Raw genomic sequence first — 22021 nt, forward strand, 5'->3', positions numbered from 1 at the left:
CTTAACCTAAGCCTAAATCTGGCAATGAATGTACTGCCGCGCATTACCGTGTGCTCGAAGACCCACAATACTGAGACTCCATTGTACGATACGTACGGTGGAGAACGAACGCCGGGAGATTGTATTTTGTCAGGTGTGGTCGCTCGCACTCCGTCCGTCCTCCACCCACACCAATATGCGGGCTCTTACTCTTGTCATCTCGCCTGGCCGTTCGCTTTTGACGAACAATGGACTAGGCAGCGCTCCCCAAACAAAGCACCACTCAACCAACAAAGATGGCCACAAAAGGTGGGCACATCTCGTTCGCACTCCGATCCATATGGAACGTCAAAAGTGTCCCCTCTCCTCCCACTTAGGATTCGCCAGAGGGTTGGGGACGAGAGAATTGGAAGGGTCAATTCAGACTCGACGTGCATGTAAAACGAGTACTCCCATCGTTCAGGGAAACTGGAACGCCAATCAGCCACTTTCGAGGGAAAATACGATGACCATGCATACTCAAGGTATGGCGCTTCCAGCTTTTATCACGACAATGGACATCGAAAAATTAATTGGGACTCCTCCATACAGAAAAGAGTACGAATGTGCATTAATTTTATTGTATGCACTTCAAATGCACCAATTGACAAACGCCGTGTTTTGTTTTCTTGGTTCATCGCTGACCGAATCTTCTGATCCGATGGATTTAAATGCATCAAGAGACAATGAAGTGTTATGATTAGACCTCGGATTTTAGGCGTTTAACCTCTTTTTTTTCCTTTACAGGTATGTAAGAAATAATAAGTTACGTCAGCGTTTCTCGAAACGCAACAACTGGTGATGTTTTATAGTCCCTAAAAATATATATATTTTGCTTGTTAGAACCTATTTTAGGTTTTTAAAGGTTTTACAGGATTTTTATTTCACACAGAGGCATTTGCTTTGTTTGGGCACGAAAAATTCAATGACGAACGTGTTTGAAACGTACTCTCTGTCGATTTCCCTTCCTCCAGATCCATGGTGATTTTTCAAAGCGAAAAAGCGAAATGTCTGGTGCCACTGTTACCTGTACGATCCAAAGTGGTCTGATCTGTGTGGTCTTGCTCACTTTCGCGTCACTTTGGTGCTTTGTGGCATTCACGCTTTGCAAACTAACATTTCAGCTTTGAAGTTTGCACCACTGACTATATTTTTGTTGAAAGATTATTCTCACCATATAAGATGATCCTCACAGACAAAATTACGGAGTTTGACTGTGGATAACACGAAAAAACATTTTTGCCTAACTATACGGCGAAGCGTGGATTTTATTAGCAAATTTCCAATGGTAAGTTCTGCCATCGCCGTAGGGTTAGGTAACGCACATAACGTTATGCAAGGTTGTGAATATTTCAGGATATAGGTGTCCCATTTTCATTGGCGGTGACTATACCTAATCAGCATTTTTCAGGAATTTTAAACTATTTTAATTTTTTTTTACTTCAGGATTTTTCGAGCCTAACAAGATTTTTAGGACCTATTTAAGGATTTTTAGAACCTATTTTAGTATTTTAGAGCCTATTTTAGGAACATAGAAGCACACTTTTTAGAACCTAAAAATCCGATGTTTAGTCATGATGAATCCTGACACACACACACATTTGAAATCAATATTTAATGCACTTCATTTCATCACTAGTTCATTGGGCTGGTTTACTTTCATATATTTTTCTATTACTTATTAATATTATTCTTGTTAATTTGTTGCTAAAGATCGGGAAAACGTTCTCGAAAATATAAACATGAGGAGAGACAAAATGATTTGGCTTTGGAAGTAAGTTTATAAATGTTTGACACATTTTATTTCTCTGTGAGTATTCCTTCATCAATTTCAAATCATTATTCATCGCTGCGATTAGACAAAAGTGGCAGAAAAGCGACGCTACATAACAAAAACAAAATAATTTTTGTTGCTATTACTTTTGATCTTGTAAGTCGATCTGATATTATTTTTGCTCCTATGTATTTTCTACCTTTTAAATTATTGTTATTATTATTATTTTTTTTTTTACATCACGTGTACTTTGCTTTCTCTAATTTCTTTCTCCGTACGTATATTTGCTATTTTTATTTTTTGTATGTTGCTATCATACATGAGCCTTTCACGATTACATCTGTTCGTAGATGTTTTGGCGTCGGTTTCTAAGTTCATTTTGTGCATATCATTTTCGTTGTAGTCTTTTCTTTATATGTTGCATGTATTTTCTCGTATTTGCCTTTCTGACTTATTCTGGTGGTTTCGTAAAGTGGCTGTTCGCAGTTTTTGTGACACCTTGTTCATCTACAATTTTTCACTGTCCTTTTCTTGGGCTTTGTTCTTTCATTTTTTACACTTCAATAACGTAACAACCCATTTATAGCGAATGGTAACAAGCAGAGTGTAACGTAAAAGTAGAGGAATGCTTCACTTTATCGTTGAAAGTAACGAGTTACCTACTCTATTTGCACCCTGTTATCTTGTCGAGCAACTCGGCCTACACTGGTTGATGGAATGTTTCGCAGCGGTTCCTGTCGCTTGATAAACAGCAAAGCGCTTCTCGTTGTCTGTTTGCAGTGGAGCGGATGAAGCTGCTCTGGGTTCCGCTCAGCCAATGTCAATATTTGCATCCAATACCAATTAAGGGCTCAATGTCGTACAATAAGTGGAGTGTTAGCTTGCATGTGATTTTTCCCCATTTGGGTACTCCTGTCTGATTGCCGCCGTAATGTTCGTTGTTCGCCCTTGGTGCTGATGAAAGTGTGTTGGTGGCTAAGCAGCGATGGTTCGTCGTTTGTTGCCATGTCTTTACGTGTGAGAGTTGATTTCAGTACCTAAAACTTGTAGCGGGTTAAGACCTATAAAAGGTGACCTTTTGAAAAGGCTCCCAAAAGTCAACCTCGCGTAGTATATCCTGGTAACTGCAATGTTGCAGGCCAACGAGGGTCTGGCGTCTGGATCTACAGCCGGTATAATCCTTTGTCGAGTGTTTTTTCCTATTATGTGCTGAGTGCCTCTTTCCAGCCTCAACTTTTAACCTAAGTAAGGAGATTTTAATCCTTGGAGACACATATTAAGTTTAGTTATGGTAAAATGTTAAGGGGTCAAATTGTCTTAATGCACATCCAAAAATTGTATTTCAGTCGATCAAGACGTGCGAAGCTCCTTTTCGTCGGGGGCTGCGTGGTCAGCACAAGGTGATTGTATTGAGGTACAGCCAACCTCTGTGTAGGAGTGGTTAGCACAGCGTACTACGACGCTAGGGGTCTCGGGTTCAAACCCGGCCTGGACATGACTGTTGCTTGTGAGTGCCCCTTCGCTAATTTCATCATATTATTTCTCATTCTCATCTTCGTGTTCAGCCAAAAGTGGCAGAAAAACGAAGTAAAATAAACGGGTCGCCAGAATAAGCGCGAAATTAAAATTTCCGGGCTTATTACGTTTCGCGGTTGTGCTCTTTCGCGTTTAATCGCGGTTATTCCACCACCCCAAATAACCCAAATCAATCCAAGAGTAACGGCTTGTAGCGCTGAAACCCAATATCAGATTGTCGCGAGGCAAGATGATTCTGTAATAGTTGTCAGACTTGATCGATGTTTTTTGAAGGCTTACTGCGCTAGAAGGCGATACTTTAATAGAGTGTTCAGTTTGTTCCACTATATTGTTGTCTTGCGCCCAGAATTGATTGATTTGGGTTATTTTAGTAAACACTCCGTCAAGAAGGTCAGCTTGCACACAGAAGAGCCCGTGCAGAGTGAACAGAACTTACAGCTCAGGAAGTGATTTGTGTAATAGGTTCCCAGACAGATTGTTAAATTTTAACGCTAGAATATTATACATTTTTGCTTCTAACTTCTAACAGTGTGGGTGGGCTATCTACAAGTACTGACACGACCTTTTCCACACTTTTTTTTTTTTTAAAAAAAAAGGTTATTCAATTCATACTTTATTCAGAATGAAGGTTTTCGGCGAGACGTCACGTGGTTCATTACCATCGTTCTAAAAAAAAAAGTTCCGGGCGAATTACTGCCATCAGCCGTGACAGCTTCTTCGTTATGATAAATTCTTGTGGACGGAGGATCCCTTCAAAGGAATTTGAGTCGAGGCGACATTTACAATGTGGGCCACGTTTCTGCACTTGGGTTGTTTTCAACGGAGTGCCCCCCTTCTACCCCCCTTTTTCCTTGCGCGTCGCCGTATTTAATTTAGTCGCGTGTCTCCTCCTACGGAATTCATCCGCCGGGTTTAATGAGTTTCTACGACTGAGGGACAGTCAACTCTTATTTGGAACTCCGCCTGAGCTAAATGGAATGGGACAGTCCAGCTAATGAGATAGAAGACTTTCTGTCACTCAGGCGCGACCACAATCTACAATGGAGCAGACTGCTGGAACAGTGGCTGCCCCACCCACTCCACGTTTTTTTCCTTCCTTCAAAGTATTGACTCCAGCTGTTCTCTTTCCTTGTTCTTCACCGTGGCATTGTCAAACTTCACCTCTAACAATAGCAAATTTTCTGTCGTATTGTTAGGTTGCGTTGTCGTATTGTTATCTTCTTAAATCACGAGATCTGGGGTGTTAGCGTTTTGTCTACCTCTGTTCCTCCTCAGAACTCGCTGGAAACTGAGTCGTCCCGGGGGTAAGGAAGCTCTGGCGAGAGAAACGACAACCAAAAGTATTTCTCTAAGGTGGTTTATTCTTTGTCTTCCACAACTGAGACTATTTACTTCTTTTCCTTTTTTCTGTGAAGTACTCGGTCCTCGGGTACTCAGGGTCGTAGCGAGGGTAGGTTAGGGGGCTGAAGCGTAGGGCGCCTTTCAAAGTTTTTTTTGAGAGAACATATTCAGAATATGTGACGGAGAAATTTACACTTGGCAAAGGAAAGGCAAGAAGAAACACATAGAAGTTATGACTCGATGTTTGTTTCTTAGCAATAAGACTTAAATTCTTGTTTTTTCCTTTTCTGAGATATTTGTCGGGTTTTATTATTTTGTAAATTTTGCTTGAATAATGTGCAATTCATACTGTATAACCATGTTAATTTTTTTTTTCAAACAGAGTTTAATAATTTTAAATTACATTTTTTCTAATGAGAAGATACTGCAAACTGTGTTATTAATTATTTTAAATATTATTTTTAGCCTTTTTATCTTCTCTTACTTGTGGTCTTGGATTTTGGTAACACACTGCCGGAATTTTCTGTTTCCCATTTAAAGATGTTGTTCAGACACTAAGACATAACTGAAATATTATAAAGATATGTGACAAATAAATATGCTAAGTTTTTCTTTATATCAGAAATTCAAACTACGAACCTTTAAATATGGCCTATATTTTTTTTAACGGGTTATTTCTTTGATTCCTTATTTCAAAATTTGTAGGATATGTACATCACACACCGTAGCATAAAAAGAAAATATGGAAGGACCCACATAAACTGTCGACTCTCGGTGCTTGGTAGTACGGGGGGGGAGGGGGCGCCAAAATAGCTAGCTACGAGGCCTGCAGCTGTTATTCTAAACGTGGAAAGGAACACACCTGCATAGCTTTATTTTTCAGCACTTAAATTCACTTGTTAAGCAACTAGTATCCAGCCTTTGGTATTTCACTTTCTTCCACTTGCTGGTAAAAGACTCGTGCTCATAGCCTTACTTTTCAACTGTCCCACTGTTATGCAATAGCCTAAAGTGTTTAAAAGATACTTTTCTTCGTTCGTTATGGATAACCCTTCACAATACAAACTAGAAATAACATTTATGATTGCAAATGTGTTTCAATTAAAGGACTCTTGCAATGTTTAAGCACTGGTTCCACGTATTGATAAGGAACCTGACCCCAGCCTTCGTTTTGACACTTTGTTCTACCTATTGGTAAAGAAACTCGTTCACTTTTTATTCTTTTTTTTTTTTTTTGCGTTAGGTCTTCATCTATGTACTAGCCTTTGTTTTTAAAAAGTGTGATGTTAGATGATTAATTTACACGTTGATCAGGGACCCTGTTGCCTCCTTAGGACCGTCTCTGGACAGACACTTATTTATTTCTTAAGGTTTTAATTAGCGGAGTTAAGGCCGTACAAAGCCTTTTCTTCCACTCAACACTTCTGTCTTGTGTACTTCTTCAACTGACAATCTTAGGTGGTAGTTGTAACCCTCTACTGTGTACAGTCATTACATTATGAATCTGTAATATTATACCGAAATTTTCAGTGATAGTTTTCTAGTACGGTGTATATTTACAATCATTTTCAGTACAAAAGTTACATTGTAATATTTTATCTTTTCAGGTGAGTACAACCATTTCCAGACTGTGGTAGTTAATCTGCAGTTGGTAAGTAATTGAGCTTCAGTTTTCTACCGATAGAAAGGTGTGGACGCTTTACAAGATTATTTTTTGTAAGTAAATGTTATGTACTCCAGGAAGACGATAAGTTGGCTCTTGGTGTGTATTTGCCATTTACCCAACACAACCTTGTCGAGATTTCTATCTTGAACTATAGGAACAGCTTTTTCTCAGATCTGCCGGACCCTGTGGCCGAGTGGTTAGCACATCGCGTTGCGACACCAAGGGTCCCGGGTTCGAATCCCGCTCGGGCTTGGTTGTTTGTAAATGTCCATTCATCAATTTCATCACTCATCTCCATCTTCGCAAATTAGCCAAGAGGCACAAAACGCGAAGTAAAATAAACTCAATTTCCTTAGATCTTTAGTTAATACCGTCAGTTCGATTAAGATTTAAATAAGATTACATGCTTTTGTAATTTTCTTAATGAGGTAGAACCTCTGTGTCTTTGATCTTTCGTGTATTTATAATTTAACGTCATCAACTGAATAAAAAATTTAATGAATGTAACTGAGCCTTTAGAGATGTACTACAAATTTGGGTTTAATGTCAAAAGATCAAGAATTTGTGGAAGAAGACGATCGATCATCATGTCATTCAGAATGGAAACATTACAAGTTAGGGCATCTACAAACCTCTCCAAAGGAATTACCTGAGATTTTGTCAAATCTTAAGGAGGAAAAGGGATCTGAAACTCTGTGGTCGCTGACAAATTGCTCTAAAGCAGCTGCTTCCGTCGTAAATATACATTTTGGCACGGTTTTACCTACAGTTCCAGCACAGCTGGAATATTCAAGAGATTTCCTTTCCAGCGCTACAATATTGTACTGAGGAATGAACTAAATGTTTGTTTAAGCCCACTTTATGCACATATAAGCTAATCTGGAGTGAACGTACAATTTAAAGTGGGAGTCGAACCCGGGTCCCTTTGAGTGCAAGGCTACGGCGTACCATTATTCTATCGAGAAGGCACTAAACGGAACGTGACCATTGGTGTATTTACGATTTTTTTCTGGATAGGTCTATTTCTATATCATTATTCTGAACTCTGCCCTCATTTTTTTTATGATCATGTGGTTTACATGGAGTGAACATACACCGAGACTCTAAACCATGGCTTTGTGATTTTAATACCAGTTACCCGGAATGCTGCAAATTCAGTTCTTTTTCTTTTTTTATATATATATTTCCACTCCACAATCCTCAATTAAGTACGCTCCAGATTTTTTGTTGGACAATTCAATGTGATCATGTGCTTCAAATGAAACGTGCAGTAATTTGCTTCCGAACCCTGAGGTTTGCCAGACCGCCGAGATTTCGTATTAGTGCAGAATCAGCGATTTCTTCACCTAATTATTGGACAGGAAACTGTATATGTCTTATTAGCGTCTTGGTTTAATAACAGAGGGATAATGATTTAGTGTGATTGTTATTCTGTTTACAGCGGACCAATTTATTTCTCGTTCAGAATAAACGTCCGCCAGCCGTCAAATCTTGGAACGACTAGTTTGGCCGCCTCAAACTGTTGATAATGTCTCAATTTCCGTTGTGATGTAAATCTTTAAATTATTGTTCTTTCGGCCCTTTTGATTAGTCTCGATCTGAATTTTACATTTGCTTCTGTGTTAGCCTTTTTTTGTGCGTGCATATAGTAACAGACAAGAGAGTTAAGTTGTTGTGGATTTAGTTTGATGATTCGTTGGTTTGAAGGAAATTAAAGGGTTAACAGCCGAGTTGACTGTGAAATTACATACGTTGTCTCACTTTATAATATCGGTTTTTTTTTCTCCTTAAAATGGTCCTTATAACCTGAACTTGTCCGTATCTCTTCCAGCCGTCTTTGTTCTGTGATATGATAAAGAGGGCGTTAGAAAATAACAAACTTTCCCATTAGAAAGAAGGCAAGGAGATTCTTGTGATACCGATCAACATCGCTATTAAGACATCAATTTCGACTGCAATTTTCGGCTGAAAATACTACCTTTTTTTTTCTTCTTCAGGTTTTGATGTATCCAAAGCTTTGTTGGTTTTTGGGAAATTATGGCTCCCAAAGAGGTCGATTCTTGCTCGACTGTCTGTCGACTGTCTTTCATAAAACTGCTGGCTACGACCGCAGTTTATTACCTTCGGAGCCGGCCTTTTTTTCCGTTGGGGGGGTGGAGATGATGGGGACAGGGGGTGATAGGGGTGATAGTGCGCGAAGAATTCTTGTTTACCGGACGCAATTCGAAGTCGAGGGAAGTTTTACCCAAGAAATGCAAGGGGCGGACACTTTGAAGGCTGTCTCGGATTGATATGTTTTTTGGATGTCCATTTCTGGTTTTTGCCACGGCTCGAGAAATGCAATGCTTGTTTGAAAGGAGGTTGTGGAATGTAAGGGGGTGGAACCAATTTAAGAGGTACGCGTTTCACCTGTCTTCTTCCTTTGTTTTGCACCGATATTGTAACAAAACCTACCTCCCCTCCTCCCTGTAGTGTTTTCAGAGGTTTGCTAAAAGAAGCTTTTAGTCATCGAAGTTCCTTGTTAATGTGGGTGAACATTTTTCGATTTTAGAGTGCTTATCAGTAAATCTGCTGGGAAAAGGCATCCATGTTGACCACCTGGACATGCAGCTAACATAATGAATCCTCTTTGAAGATTTTGTATTGTGTACAGAAATGAGGATTTGATCTCTGTATTACCTTTAATGAATGAGTTTTCAAGTAACATTTTATTCTTTTTGGTTCACTATTTGGTTTCGTTTAGGGGTTTACACCTGCATTAAAGGTAAAGTTCCCCGTGCCATGAAGGCATATTTAGGGGATGTGGGGGTAGGGTCTCAAACATTCTCGATCTCGGGGACATTTTGGAGGGGATGTGATCAGCACCACGCTCCGGCCGCAGTTACCCACCAATATTTTCCCCCAGGTACCCATTGATATGAGGCTTGGGTGAACCTCGGAGACGCTTTATGCGGGGACAAGGCCGAAAAAATTCCGACCTTAGATCACCTACCTCGGGAATCGAATCCGGACCTCTCGCGTGGCAGTTAGGCGCTCTACCTATTAGATCACCGCACATTACGGGCGCAAATAGTGTGCAGACGTGCCCATATGTTTTAAAGTAAATCAATCGGAGAACACTATCTTTTCTCTATATTGATTTTCTTTGTATTTTGTTATTTTTTTCGTCGCTTTGCGACTGTTGGCTAATTGCGACATGGGGTGAGTAATGATTAGATGAAATTGATGAAGGGACACCCACAAATAACGCTCATGCGCGGACCAGGACTGACTCGAAACCGGGAACTTCAGTGGCGTGATCGAAAGTTGACAATTTAACTCGCTCGGCCGTCAGCTTGTTTTTTGGTATGAAATACTCAATATTAATAAAAAATGTAATCTTTGTACTTTAAACAAAATCTACCTGTAAGTAATCAGATAGCTAATACACTCCTCTCGGTGTATCGTGAATAAGTAACAAGAGTAAAGCAATTTTGACTGAGGGGAAACATTTCTATGTATTACCTTCCGATTTGGCACACATAGGAGATGTACAGTCACGGACACTTCTGGGTTGTAGCGATTCCATTGAAAGTAATTGGGACCGCTACAATCTAGAAGTGTGTCCTTGACTGTACTATGTAGAATTTTCAGCGAAAAATGTTGCTATATCACTGACAGAGACAATCCCACACAGGTAAAACAGCGACAGCGAAAAATCAGACGAAGCTCTTTTGGTAGAGCAATGGCGCGATATGCCAGAGACCTGGGTTCGAGTCCTGGTTGAAATTTTGCGTATTCATTTTACTATGCTGTCAAACCAGACGAGACTCTCGGTCTTGCATTCATTCATTTTTAAAAGATGCTCTTGTTCTGTCTCGGTACTATCCCTAATGTCGACTACCCCACTTGATGCCGTGAGGGCTTCTCTTATTGAGCCCTGTCACTCGAAATGATGTCCGCGGTGAGCGTGGCCCTTCATCCGCCTCTTCCGGGCGGGTTGATCTAATAGCCCCATCGGTCGCTTAATTGCCGAGCCTTTTGTCGCGTCGTCACACGGACGGCTCCGAGTGGCGAAGGCGATCACTCTGTATTTCGGAGAGGCGGCCGCGCGTGCAAGTACCATAGCTTCAGATGGTCTGCTCTTAAACCCGTTCAGACGCTGTTATCGATGGGGACCAGGTAGGCCATTGACTTGCCTTCCTCCAGGGCTCCCAATCATGGAAGACCGCTGGGGGTTCCTGGGCCTGCTAACAGGCCGTGAAGACACGATGCATTTTGTAACAGTAATTTGCTGATTGTATTATTTTTTTACATTTGGTTTCTTTCCGAGGATGGTACCGGAACAATAGCAGATATGCCACCGTCTTGTTTCCTCAGTGACGAAGCATGTCTCGTTCTCGGTATCGATTTGCAAATGTTTGTTCTCGTCTCGAGGCGCAAATTCTTCTCGTTCTCGCTTCAATATCTGATCTGCAGTCTCGTTCTGGGGGTGTAAGAGGAGACTTTCGCACCGGAGAGTACCCTTTGCTGGCAGAAAGCCAGTTGCATCTTTGCAGTAGCCGAATGTATTCCAAAGAATCCAACCGCGAAGGTTTGAGCACCCAGGTTCGTATGGGAGAGGTAGTCGGGCGTCGGTTGCAAGGCCGACCCTCCGGCAGACTGAGTGTCTTGCGCTGAAGTGCAACCTCTGATCCTCGTAGTACTCCCTGAACTATGCGGATATTTTTTTCCCTTCTTTTCTTGATATTTCAGAAACTTTATTTGCATTTTAGTCGCTTAACTTTAATGCCCTGCTACGAGGGGGTATCCAAAAGTTTTAATTATAATAAAGAAGTTAGAGATATTTACATGAAACTTTTTGTGCATAATCAGTGTCATTGCCATGCATACTTGTGCAAATATCAAATCTTCGTCTAACGTAGTTTTCTTTCCGAAGGCTGTAGAAGACATCAACCTGCATGATGAACAAAATTGAAGCCCGAAGTGTCATAAAGTTCCTCCATTTGAAGGGCAACAACGCACGACAAATCAACGACGAAAAGAAAGCTGTGTATGGGATGAAAGCCCATCATATGGCACGGTTGTGAGGTGGAAGAGGAACTTCCAAAGTGGTCACATGTCCCTGACAGACGAGCCACGAGAGGGTAGACCCTCAATCAAGGATGATCTTGCCATGGTGAAGAAAGTGGAGGCCGTTATCCTCGACGACAGAAGATCGACCACGGAAAGAGTAATGGCGGAGACTGGACTAAGTTACGGAAGTGTGTGGAGGATTATTCATGAGGAACTGCACATGAATAAGGTGTCTGTACGCTGGGTACCTCGCTTGTTGACACCTCTTCAAAAGAAAACTCGCCACGACTTTTTCCCAGCAGAATTTTACTCTGTTGGACTTGGAATGAAAACGATTATTTTGCTCGTCTCGTCACTATCGACGAGTGCTGGGTATACCTCTACGATACGGAGACCAAAGAAATGAGCAAGGAGTGGAAACGTCCATCCTCCCCCCTCCCAAGAAGGCGAAGGTCCAGAAATCTGCCGGTAAGGTGATGCTGTCCGTTTTTTGGGATAGCCGCGGGGTAATCTTGACAGATTACCTTCCGAAGGGTGAGACCCTCAACAGCGATTACAACTGCAACCTTCTGGAGAAACTACGTGATGCATTGAAACAAAAACGTCGTGGCATGATCAGCAAAGGCGTCCATCTCCTAGCCGACAATGCACGCGTCCATACGGCCCAAGCATCCGTTGTCGATGCCCACCGGTTAGGCTATGAACTTTTGCAGCATCAACCTTATTCACCAGATCTTGCACCAAGCGACTTCTTCCTCTTTCCCGAGATGAAGAAACCACTTCGTGGTCGGTGATTTGACGACAGAGAGGATGTCATTTTCGAAGGGGAACAGTGGTTTTCGAGCCAAGCGGAGGACTTCTACAAAGAGGGCTTGAGACAGGGGAAGAAACGCTGGCAAAAGTGTGTGACTCTGCAGGGAGACTACGTGGAGAAGAACTAACTTTGACCACTGCAAGTGACTATTGTATGTTTTTTATTTCATGGTGATAATTAAAACATTTGGATACCCCCTCGTAAGTACCGTGCGTTCATTTCGATCTGCAGCCGAGAGATCGGGAGAAGCGTGGCGGGCGGCGCTGACGGAGATGCCGACATTTGCGGCCTGTAATGCCCGCTTATTTTTATAGACATATGCAGACATTTATATAAATATTGCAAAACGATCACTAACCTGTGTTATAACACGCAAAAGTTCTTCTGTATTTCATCCAAGTTCTGCTCTTATATGCACAAATAAATACGCTTTAGAAACGATGTTAAGAGCCACAGATAATAAAACATTTTAATCATAGTTTTGACCAGTAACGTCCTGCTTAAGTTTATATCCTTGAAAGAGTTTTGTGCCGATGGGGATCGTTTGGAGGTTTTGAATGTGCAACACTGTATCAAGATTACGCTGTAGAAGAAACCGTTAAAAGTCAATAGTGTTCGTGAGCTTCCTTGCAATCCGAAATCTCCGAGCTCGAGTTTTTTGTTCCTTCGCGACTAGATGAAGACAGAGTTGTAAATATAGTGGCGAGCAATGTAAACCAAGAGCGTGTTAATTTCGTACTGTGCGCAAGAGTGTTATTCTTGGTTACTTGCTGTTACTTCTTTGTGTTATTGTAGTGTGTATGTGTGACGTGTCAGTGAGACGATTGGAATGCCAGCCGCAAGATTCACGTTAGAACAAAGATTTTTTTTTAGGTATGACACGTACCTACGTGAAAACAAACTCGTGTCGAGACGTGTGTAGGTAATTTGTACAGAAATTCCCATGCGTTTCAACTCCACACAGAGATACGGTTAGACATCTTGTCCTTAAATTACGAGAAACTGTATCGTTAAATTTTAAAACACCTAAGCAAAAACGACGGATTCTAACCGAAGCAAAACTCGATGATATTGGTGCAGCGTTAGAACGTTCTCCAAACAAACCTCTACGCCGTGTTTCACAAGAGGTGGGCGTGTCAAAATCATCGGCACATACAGTCACTAAGCTACTAAAATTAAAACCATACTCTTATAACACAGGTTAGTGCTCGTTTTGCAATATTTATATAAATGTCTGCATATGTCCATAAAAATAAGCGGGCATTTCAGGTCGCAAATGTCGGCATCTCCGTCAGTGCCGCCCGCCACGCTTCTCCCGATCTCTCGGCTGCAGATCGAAATGGACGCACGGTATATTTGTTCTTACAAATGTATTCGAATAAGCAAGGTAACAGTGACAAATCCAGGATATTTATAAGGGGGGCTTCTTTTTTATAGTTTATCTAATATTTTACCTTATTTTCTTAAATTTGATTTTCTTTTTTCTTTTTTTAAGAAATAGCGAGTCAAAAAGGGTGTGTTTGGAGGGGGGCTAGTTCCCCACCTACCGTTTCCTGTGCACATCACTTCATGGTAGGTTTCATGTCAGTCAACAGTTGTTTAAATGCAAATGTATATGAAGGTCGTTTTCCTTCTAGCGTGAGGAATTCTATTAGATTTGTAATATTTTAATTTATATTTGCTATTTTTTTCTTCTTGATTAAACTCGATGAGTTAGTTATTTTAGATTTTTTTTCAGTTGATAAATTCTCTATCTCATATTCGTGAGCAAACGCTGTTTTGCTTCCGTAGTTTTTGTTTTTTTTCATTTCCGTCCCTTAATTTTTTTTCATTAAGAGGCTGACTTGCAACTTTTCACGCTTAATGAAACTGTGGCGAACCTTGCCTTTCTTTTCGGCTCCATAAAAAAACGTTCACAACACGAAAAGGAAATCTTTCATTCTAGCGATTGGACAGTCGCATCATTCTTTTCCGCGGCCTCAAGGTAATTACTGGATACTTCATCCTGCATTTGTACCTTTCTTATGTTACTTCACACTTTTCTTCAATTTTCGGATAATAGCGACGATGAGGTTGTATCGATGAGGGGATACTCAGATAGGAACATCTTAGACCAGGTTGGTCTGGTGTTTGAACACAGAACTTTCTGTATCGTGATGTACACCGTATTGTGTAGAGTCATTGTCTCCCCATTAGCCTACCTGAGCATTAAATGGACTTAAAACAAACTTTAGAATCATTATTTATTCTCAGTTATCATCATAGTACGAAATTGATATTATGCGAGACAACCCGTTAGAAACTTAAAAATGGATTGGCAATCAATGGTAATTGGACATTATCCATGTTCCCGGGCTTCTATTTTCACCTATTATAGCGTTAAGGGGCGTAGCCAAGGATTTCTATTCGGGAGGGGTCAAACATCCGATTAAGAAAAGAAAAAAAACTCATGTTTGGGAAATTGTTAAGAGAAAAACTGTACTGAAATAAGAACCTGTAATTGGGTTTTTAAGTCCACTTTATGCACAGATAGGCGACTGGGGCTACAGTTTAAAGTGGAATTTCTACCACTTTGTGCCTCCACCGGTTATCAACCCGGAACCTCATGATTGCAAGGCGACGACGTGCCGACTACGCCATCGGGGAGGTCTTAAGAGCCTGTAATGTTCCTATCAATATGCATATCAATTGTAACCACTGTATTCGCAAAATACAGCTTTTGCCAGAATGTCACACAATACACACATTACACCCACATAACATAAAATTAACGATTTAAGCAGTGTTTTTAACATAAATGTGTTGAAATTCGCTAAAATCATCAGGTAAAATACTAAATTGTCATTCTTTTGTCGTTGTGAAAAGTAAGGTTCCCTCCATGTAGTGTATACAGTACAAAATTTGCTACATTCCATAAAAACAGCCGACCTCCCTGGCGGTGTGGTTAGCACAGCGCGCTATGACAGCAAGGGTCCCGGGTTCGAATCCCGGTCGGGCTTGGTTGTTTGTGAATGTCCATTCATCAATTTCATCACTCATCCCCATCTTCGCAAATTAGCCTAGAGGCACAAAACGCGAAGTAAAATAAACTAAATCAATCAATCAATCAAATGTGAATGTCATTGCGAATTCGGCATCTCAAGGATCACTATTTTTGTTTCTCTAAGCATTCATTGTGGAGCATAATTTGGCACAATTCGTGAACCCAATACCATTGCCTACGTCTTTAGGCGAACAAATTGATTTTTGTGGTGGAAACCGTCAGATAACCATCTACTCTGCTGTTCTCCCTGCTGCAGACCTTAGTGCCCTCACCGGGCCTTCTCACGGACTATAGTGTGTAATGTAGTTTTCCACACGACCACATGACGAATCAGCCGAGTTATTGGTATTGCAATACTAATCCATGCTTCACCACCGTTACCAGTTTTCTTCAGGCTGATATTAATATTGTATGGAATGATGATCTTAAAATTATGGCTTCATTAAACTGATTAACATGTGAACTAAACTTAATATGAGAAAGGCCAATTTCTTAGCTTGACTATATATGTATAATCACACAACTTATATCTTGTCTCTTTGGCTGATTCTGAGAACAGTGTCTAAACGAAATGAAACCGAGAATTGAACGAGACGAGTCGAGTCTCTTGTCTCGTCTAGTTACCACCTCCATCTGTTACAGTTCCACCGCACGACTAACATTCGGATTGAAGAATTTGTCATTCCCTTGTGCCATTTCTTGAAAGAACTGAAATAAAACCCCCAACCTCATGTCTTGTTGAGTAGAGAGCTCGCCCATTGCGTTCCTTCTTTCGTCAATATGTCAAAGAACACTCTCCGTTCGACCGGTGTAAATAGTGGTTCGATGAAGATTCACCCGGAAGTCTCTGGTAAAGTTTATCGTGTGAAGACAACACCCGTGCTCTCCCTGCCCATGAGATCCCACAGCCGGACGAACACAGGAGCCATGTGAAATAGGCATGTGCTAATCTGCACCAGTTCCAAGCTGTTCAATCACGTCATCCCCTCAGTTTTAGCGACTCGCTTTCTCTCTAGCTCTATTCTGGGTTTTCTTCGAACTATGTCGCTAGCGCTCCGTCTATATACAGTGGACTCTCTTTAATTCGAACTTAGATAATTCGCATTATTCTGTAATTCGAAAGGAAATTTACTTCCCTCGAAATTCCTATTGAAACCAATGTTCAAAATTCATATGTAATTCGAATTTTCGAACTTTTTATTTGGGTAATTCGAAGGCAGCTATCCAGAGAAAGCCGTAGGGAAGAGATAGTTTCCGTTTGCTGCTTTGCATCCTCCACCCTCTTCTCAGTAATGTGGGATTGCAAACCCCTTTTGTGTGAAGGTGTTCGTCCGAACCCCCACTAGCTAATGATTTGCGGAAGTCTTCTTATCGAAATTGGTGTATTTTGGTAACAGTGTAAGAACAAGCAAAAATAAAAAAAATCACGAACTTCTTTAAGTGAGAAAAGTTAGCTAATGTTGTTACACATGTATGTGATTTTGTGTGTTAATACAGTGTACGTACTTAAACGTGTTTTCCATTTACTGGTAGCACATTAGTATTGTAAGAGAATTGTTTTTTTATTGCACTATAGAAACACGCGCAAAATACGTCAATTTTCACGGTAAGGTCCACTACATTTTTTTTATTTTTGTTTATACTGTAGTAAAGTAGTTTTGTTTTATCAATTTTCTTCAATAATGCATGTTTTTGTTAATTCGATTTTTTTTTCGTGTCTCTTGGAGATCGAATTAAAACGAGTCCACTGCATCTTATGTATATATTCACAGTGTAATTTATTAGTGACAGTTTATTGTTTGCGTGCATGTCAATCTACCAGGGATTCCTCAACAAAGTTCTCATCGAAATAACTCAGTTGCTTGTTTCACCTTTAAGTACCAGAACGGGGACGAACCTTGAAAAATCGTTTTGCAGCATCAAACACTCTTCTAGGCTGGCAAAGTGATTGATAGCTTTGGAGGCGACACTCATCGACACCATGAAACTGCATCATTGTTCCGATACAATGCATCTTTTCCCCTCGACGATATTTCACCCCGCTCAGCCACCGGAGAACTCTTTTTGACTCGCCGACACCAAAGGGACTCCTCAACCGCTTCTCATTGGGTTAGATTTCCCCTCAATAGATTTTTTTTTCTTGTGCTCAATCGAAATTCCCAACCCTACTACCTATCAAGCGGCGTAATAGTTGTCTGCCATTTCCTCCGCCGCCAAGGTACTTTTGTTTAACATTTGAAGGGAGGGAGGGAGGGAGAGAGAGGCCGTAGATTTCCTCCGGAAGTTGGTATCTCTAGGGTTCTCATCCATCTTGATACCGGTACGTGCCTGAAATCCTGCTGGGAATTGGGGAGGGGTATCGAGAAAGAGGGACTTCGCGTTGCTCACTGAATTTTTCATCTCTATTCTTGGAAAGGATTTATTTTTACTTTTATGGGTGGCGGACTGCAGAATGAAGTAAGCATATTGTATGTAGGTCTATAATGCTTAGCCTATGTGTCGATACGGGAAGCATTTTATTTGTAATAAAATTTTCATTGGCTTCATTGAAGGCATGTATAGTGTTCAGTGAAAAATTTATTTTATTTTGTATTAATTTCTCTACTGCTGTGTGGTATAGCGTGCACTTTCTTGCATTATAATTAAAAGAAACAAAATATTAGACCTAAACAGTATACTGCAGTTAAGGAAAGTTTTATTCGTAAGATGTTCGTGCGAGATAACGATTTCTACAGATGTTATCAGTGGCGGCGATTAGGGAGGGCAGTTGCCCCCCCCCCCCCACTTTTCGCCACTTTTGCCCCCGCTCTATGCTAAACCTTATCTACAAAGGGAAATATACCTGTACTGTTACTGTCTTTGCCCCCCCCCCCCCCCCCCCGGTTTTGAAACCCAATCTGCGCCACTGGATGTTATACTTAAGATTTAGAAGAAATCATAGAGAAATATTTTTAAAAAATGTTTTTCCCCCCCTTAAGATCATGCTTCTACATTAGCGAAGTGCAGTAAACTAAACCAACCAGTCTTCCTCCCTACAGACCTAGTGGTTATTTCGGGGCCTGTATGTATTCTTGTATAACACGGAAATGAATAATATGATCTTAAAAAGGTCTCGAATTCAGAATTAAAATTATGGTTTGTCTGGAATATGTGAATAATCTTACAGCAATCGCCACATAGAACTTGTGTACGTTTTAACGTCATCGTTGTTATCTTGCCACATGCTCTCCTCAGGCAGTAAAACCATTGAAAAGTGAACTTTCCAGCTGGAGTTTCCGTTCTGGTCAGCTACTTCTGCATGGTCGCATAATAATTGTCCTTTGTAGCTAACACTAGCAGAAAATTACAGTTTGAGCCAGGAAGAATTCACAACTTATTCACCTCATTTGACAAGTGAAGTTTTGACGGGAGAGGAGATTCAATCTCCTTTGTGTACCCGTGAATAGCAGTCATTTTGCCTCATTTCTTCCACTTCATAGTTCGTTTAGCACGCGAAATAACGCTTCACACGGGTCTGTTAAGGGGAGTAATCCAATTCCACATTAATAGTAGCGGCGTTGTTGTGGGAAAAATACTTAGGATAAGGAGGAACGCTCGAAAGCTTTTGGGAGTACGTCCTCCCGTATGAACAGCAAGGCGACAGACTGATTTTCTGCTTCGGTAAATGCTAGAAATGCTTGCTTGTCAGCTTTTATATCATCCGGTAGCCTCGGGGCGGTAGTTCTGTTCTTGAAGCACACGTGAATATGGAGCGTACCATAATGTAGACAAACTGGTTGATTCTCCTAATGCCGGGGCTCTTCAATGCGCAACCGCACAGGGGCCTATTAGGGGCGCAGCAAGAAAGCTTTCTCCTCGAAGATCCTATACAGTGTCTTGCCATTGTCGCTGTCATCCGAGCTCCCATGCCGCAAATCGCCTTATCCTAAGCTTTCGGTGGACTTCCCCGACTTCGCCGAGGATGAAAAGGAGATTTTGCAGGCTGTGACAGATGCGAGGGAACACAACAAAGTAACGAAGTTGTCACTTGACACAGAAACCCCGCCCGGAGTTCCGGTTCTGCTACTTATGATTACAAAAGGCGAGGGTTCATAAAAACGATACTGGTCTTCTCACTCGTGGATGCCTGTGTCAGGAGCGAAGCCACCGCCAGCTGAGGTGTCAGATTGATGAAAAAGGCCGCTTTTGCTGGATAAGTTTCGCTCTGCTGCGGGATAAAGTGGGCTTTTTAATCGCTTTTCTTTTCTTGCCAGGCGATTCTTCTCTCTCTCTCTCTCTCCCCCTAAGAGCTCCTTCCTCGGAGCCTCTTCAATGCTCACCCCCCGCACTTGGAGCACTTCTTCATAGTGCACGCCATAATAAGATTCCCGACAAGGAAAATGTTTTCAGTGACGTTGGCGTTGCTGAAATTCACAATGCTTCTTTCTTGCTGGGCAGGAAATTTGCTCTTCGAACGTTTTCCACCTGGACACAGCGTGTAAAGTGGTTCGGATTGCAAGTTTGCTCAACTATTTGTGTGTGTGTTGTTAAAGAGTCCGTAAGGAATGGTCCCGGGTTCGATTTCCTGTGGGAGATTTGGGAAGTAGCCGACTAACAACGGCGATGGGACTCGATGCGCTGACCAACGAAGCCGCTTTAAAAAGAATAGCACTGCATTATTCCAAGTTTTTTTTTCTTTAAGTAAAAAATGTAAATATTGTTTGATCTTTACATGGCTGGGTACGGGGAGGTTGGAATTCTAATTTATGGTAAGGTGTAAATAAACTTGTCACTGGTTCGGTTTTTTTAAAATTTTATCAGAAAGGTCATTAAATTTGACCATTTGATTGTTTCCATTTCTGCAATTTGATCCTCTACAAATTGTCTGTTCACTTTTCGTCACACCGATGAACGCACACCTTTCACACCGATGGACACACACCTTGGCTCTTCCACCTTAATTTAGTTCTACGCAATCACCTCCAAATACAATATACTGGTATAGCTTCAAGCCGACCTTAGCGGCGGAGTGGTTAACACACCGCGCTACGACGCCGACTTCGAATTCCGACCTGGCTGGGCATGGGTGTTCTTTTTGTGAATGTCCCTCCATCAATTTCATCATGCAGGGTGTCTACCCAGTCAAGAAAGGCATAAAAGTAAAGAAATCAACAAGTAGGTCAAGAAGTCGATAAAGAGTCAAGAAATTATACTTGTGGTCAATATTCTTTGATATCACAATAATAAATAATAATAATAATATTTTTGTCTGATTAATTGATTTAGTTTATTTTACTTCTATTTTCTGCTCCTTTGGCTAATTGTAAAGATGAGGATGAATGGCGGTAGGTTAAGATGGATGAAGGGACAATCGGAAATATACAGGGAGACAACACGAGCCCCACATAATATTGGCTGCGAGTCCAGACGCCAGATCCTCGCTAGTCCTCCAAATTCAGTCCAGGATGCATTAATAGATAAGAAAGTCTAATTCTCTTGTGTAATACAGCTTCAGTTTTCATTAACTGGCCTTTTTGTAGTTTTCATTCAATATTTATTTTCTCAATTGCTAATTTCCAACTTTACCTAAGTAGGGGTCGTATAAATAAAGTTTAAGAAAAATGAAAAAATGATCATGAAAATGTCAAGAATTTTGGATTTGTTATTTTGGTAGACACCCTGTCAAAATAAAGTAAACCAAATCAATCAATCAGTTCTATAACTTAAATTGATGGGACTGAATTGTATAATTTTGTTCTGTAGAACAAGAACTCGCAAAAGAAAGAATGCAGCTTACCCTCTCTTCTGAAGAGCAGTATCCAGATGATCGGCTCAACGAAGTAAAGATTGTTCAGTCGGATGCACCAGCTTGCAAGAACTAATGTAGTGCGGCTTCAGATGAGATTCTTATCTCAAACGAAAGCTTCCTCTTACGAATGCTGCTGGCTTGCCATATCTCGCCGTTACGCAAACAGGAAGTACCGGCAGGCTTCTAAGGAACGCCCGAGTTAAGAGACGTCCCAGGCGAAATTCTTCAAACACTGCTTTCTTGTGATTAAGGCCCGTGCCGTGAAAACCGCATAAGCTCATTATAAGCAAGTGTTGCCAACTTTCAATTTAGCCTTAATTTGAGTAAAACGTATAGGAGAGACTACTCGAAATGTATGTCAGTGGCGTATGCTGAGTTCAAGATTTGGGCAATCTCACCATTCTGTAGTGTTCGAATTAGAAGAATAAAATTTGCTGAAATGGGGGTCCCGTTAACGTTTTTGGATTAGAAATTGAAATCAGCAATCACACAATGGCGACTACTCAGGTGAAGTAGGTGCAGTGACACTTAACCACATTTTAATGTACATAATTTATTAAATTAGCCTTATCACGTATGTTGGTATTAAAAGAAACGTTTGTGTGCTTTGTAGTCTGGCCGCAATCAAGGTTTTGCTGCTGGACCGATCCATCTCGGAAGTGCAGAGCTATGATCTGGGGAAGCGATATCCGTGCACACAAGGCTAGCTGTTTACGTTGGTTGCCATGACAACCGTGACGACGCTGATTGGGCTCGAGGTTTTGCCCTTCCGCGAGTGAAGAGTTATGAAGGTTTTGTAAGCTCTTGCCTTGACTCATCTCGCCCAACATGTCAGTAGGTGCCGGGTTTGCCCGACTTGATACCTTCCTGGAGATGAGGCCTGTTCGAGAAAAGTTGTTTGTTATGAACAAAGAAAGCAAGCTACTTCACTTGGTCGTCGAGGAGTTGAACTGAGTGTGTATTGTTACCCCTGTCGTTTCCTTCCA

The 22021-nt window shown here is 41.1% G+C and overlaps 2 protein-coding genes across 3 annotated transcripts in view; one reads left to right on the plus strand and one right to left on the minus strand.

The window, feature by feature from the left end:
- Positions 1-21094, minus strand: part of Tollo (Toll-like receptor Tollo) — a 36168-nt gene extending 15074 nt beyond the window's left edge. The window contains exon 1 of the mRNA XM_083123841.1: positions 21024-21094. The gene's annotated coding sequence lies outside the window, so the exon portion shown is untranslated. The remainder of the gene's footprint in view (positions 1-21023) is intronic.
- Positions 1-22021, plus strand: part of Su(var)3-3 (lysine-specific histone demethylase Su(var)3-3) — a 786450-nt gene that overhangs the window by 543470 nt on the left and 220959 nt on the right. The gene's annotated exons all lie outside the window — the stretch shown is intronic.

The sequence above is a fragment of the Lepisma saccharinum genome, chromosome 6 (genome assembly GCF_977018435.1).
Source record: "Lepisma saccharinum chromosome 6, izLepSacc3.1, whole genome shotgun sequence".
NCBI classification, from domain to species: Eukaryota; Metazoa; Arthropoda; class Insecta; order Zygentoma; family Lepismatidae; genus Lepisma; species Lepisma saccharinum.